Here is a 3,237-nt window from a genome sequence, read left to right as displayed (position 1 = left end):
TTGGCATGCATACAAGATTTACTAAGTGGGATAAGCTAATTATACTTTTTGTTGTGGATAAACAAATGCTTGTTGATAGCCTTTTTCTATCAAGAAACCGAGGAGCTAATTATTAATAACAATCATTGCACACTGAGTCTTAGCGTTTCTGACGGAAACAGTTTGGATTGTATAATAACGCCAAGCCCAGTTGTAGTCGTTTGAGTGCAGTAATGAAATCTGAATCTAAAATAAAAACAAGATTATTTTTGTCATGCTGACTCCACTGCTTGAAAAATTTGTTTACTGCCCCCCAAATTTTTCATGATGAATGCAGTAAATATAAAAATTAATTTTAGCTCCCTCAGATACATATGCATTTGAAAATTTGAACCACAAAGTAAATTATTTAATAATAGTCACTGATTTCTTTAAGCTGACTTAACGAACTCCTAATATCAGCAAATTTAAGGCCTAAGGGCACTACACTAACTGTAGACTCAGATTACAGCCAACAGAATTACTCATCTAATATCAGTGAAATTATTCTTGCACATGATGGGAAACCTAAAGAACTGAGTTACGTCTTTCACTAAGGATGTTACCTAGGATGAGCAGTATATGTTTATTAGGAAATTAACTATATGGATGAAGAGACCAGACTTCAAAAATCTAATTTTTATAAATATGCTCTATGTTCTCATTGGATCAAACTGGTTATTAACCAATTTTCCAGAACAGCTGTACAGAATTTCGGCATGGCAGCCAGCTAAATGGTACAAAATAACATGTTTAAGCTGGAATAGCTTATAATTTTATTGAAATAAAATTGCGGCTATAAAAAGTGCTTCCCAAAGCTAAGGAAAATATACAAATATTTTAATTAAGGCAAATTCGTTTTTAAAAAATCAGGCTTTTAGTAGTGATTGCTTTGTAAACAAAGGATGGGTCGAAGGAGAGTGCCTTAAACTCAAGCCTGACATTCAGGCCCGTGTCACCCTATAAACCCGCCCTGAACAATTCTATTTTCTATTTGAAAAGGGAAACCAGCTGCGGGTTGGGTTTACTAGGTGGCGTGTGATTGACTGACTCACCTGCTGGAGCGGCCGTGCACTCTCTCACCTTTTGTTTATGGGGTCTGGTTCCTAAACACGTGGATCCGGAGAAAGAGAGCGAGGCTCGACCTTCTGCAGCCTCGCACGCAGCGCCCTCCGCCCTACCCCGCCCCCACCCTATCTAGGGGATTGTTTCAGTTTCCCATTCGGACCCAGTGGCAGTTCTTCGTCTACATAAATAGTCCATATTCGTGAAATAATTCTCTCTTGATAGGTGGTTACTAGCCGTTAACAACCATTTATTTACTTTAAAAATTAATAATAAACTTTATAAACTAACCAGCCATTTGCCCCTCCTCTCCAGTACATGCCTGGGTGAGTTGGTTATTTTCAGTCTTTATTCTAGAGGAAGCTCTTGCCGGGTGGGGGAGGGAAAGAAAGGGGAGGGGAGGAAGGAGGGGTGGGGCGGTGGGGGCAGGCCCTGGGAGAAGGAGAGGGGTCCAAGTGAAGAAGAATTAGGGAATATGGAGGCTATGAAGACTCAAGATCATTAGTGTTCAGTGAATCAGAAAAAAATAAAACAAACTGTTCTTTCCCTGCGTTTCCCCTTCTGCGTGCCTGTTTTGTGAGAACCTTGCTCTCTGGCGGGTCCTTTTTCCCCCTGCCTGGACACCCCCACCTCCCCCTTAATGCTATTTTAGCTTTTCCTCTTGTAAATTTCAGAGCCAGCTCGGAGGTTACTGAGGACACTTAACCGAAAGAGGGAAATAATAGAGGTGCTGAGAGCGTTTTTGATGTTTCTTAAAAGGCAAAAACAAAACGCCCTCTTCTAAACAAGGGCACGCAATTGTACCTGCTTTTTATTTTTATTTGGGGAGGGGGCGCGCCGGTTGAATGAGACTACTTTTAAATATGATTTAAATATTTTTCCGAAAAAATTAAAATTCTCCTATCATATTTAATCAGCTGTAATTATAACACATTCGAAATGAATAATATGCCTTGACAGTATTTTTATTGTTATTGTTCATTGCATGATGTTCGACTGCTTTAGAAGCACAGGAAAGAGAAGTAAACGCGCTACAAATGGGGAATTACCCTCGTTTAGCATTAAAATTCATTTAGATAAAATTGCCACAAACATTTAAATGGGAAGATTAGTTCCCCCTCACGCCTTATTGCACTCGCTCAATGGTTCCGTTAAGAACATTTTACACGTTGGAAATTCCGTCTTCTCAGACGGCTTGCTGTTTCCTAGTTACCCACATTCAAAGCAAAGGCAGCAGCAAAGGCAGCCGCAGCAGCAGCAGCAGGGGAAAAAAAAAAAAAAAGTTTTGGCAACTGGTCTGCAATTCATCCGCTTCTGGCCCCAGCCTCCCCTCCGCCCACAGCAATCCGCCCCCCACCCATCAGCTTTCCTCACCCCCACATTAGGTAACTGGCAGAGTCCTGTGGAGGAAACAGCCTCTGAGTTGTACAGTATGTATATAACGTTAAATACAAAGAAATACAGGCTCCCCTATCCTGCTTCTGCTGTGAATGGAGGGGTGAGCCTGAGAGTGCTGAGGTTCTCACATCCTCTGCTCTGAGCCCACAAGGCACGTTTTTTGGCTTTCTGTTCTGCCAGGACATTTCCAGGGAATTCACCGCTGCTTCTTGCCTATATTAGACATGTGTGAAAGAATGACCTTTGAAAAGCCCGTGCAACGTCTAGTTTCTCCCTCTCCTTTCTCTCGTCTCTTTCCTTCTCCCTTTGCCTCTCTCTCCCTCACTCCCCCTTTCTCTCGCTCCTTCCCTCTTCCCTCTTTCTGCCCCTCCCTTCGCAGGGCCGCAGGAAAAGAAGAACGTCGGCTTCGACTGCCATCTTTTGGGGATTTGGAAAAACGACTCGGTAGGAATCCGAGGGAGGCGGGGGGCCGCGGGGGGTGGGGGGGGAACCCCCTTATTATCTGTGTCGGAACTGGCTCCCTTAATCTGATGCTTAAATATTTGATGTGGAAAAATTACCCATAAAATTAGTTACTAACAATTTCAAATTGAAATCACTTATCGAATTATAAACGCATTAAAGCTGTATGGATGGTATTAGGAGTTCCTCGGGAGGCAGCGGGTGTCTCCTTCCAGAGCGCCCGGCCGGCGAGCTTCGCTCCGGGGAGAAGCACCCCCGCGGAGCCTGGGGACGGGGTGGGGAGGGCGGCGCTCG

General features: G+C 43.5%; 1 protein-coding gene across 3 annotated transcripts in view; it reads left to right on the top strand.

Annotated features, from left to right (window-relative positions):
• Nucleotides 1-130, top strand: part of MEIS1 (Meis homeobox 1) — a 144,895-nt gene extending 144,765 nt beyond the window's left edge. For all 3 annotated transcript variants that reach the window (XM_068976446.1, XM_068976367.1, XM_068976276.1), the window contains exon 13: nt 1-130. This exon is cut by the window's left edge and continues 1,260 nt beyond it. The gene's annotated coding sequence lies outside the window, so the exon portion shown is untranslated.
• The last annotated feature ends 3,107 nt before the right edge of the window (nt 131-3,237 follow it).

The sequence above is a fragment of the Capricornis sumatraensis genome, chromosome 1, assembly GCF_032405125.1.
Source record: "Capricornis sumatraensis isolate serow.1 chromosome 1, serow.2, whole genome shotgun sequence".
Lineage (NCBI taxonomy): Eukaryota > Metazoa > Chordata > Mammalia > Artiodactyla > Bovidae > Capricornis > Capricornis sumatraensis.
The sequence above is the reverse complement of the archived record's forward strand: the minus strand, read 5'-3'. Positions and strand labels throughout refer to the sequence as shown.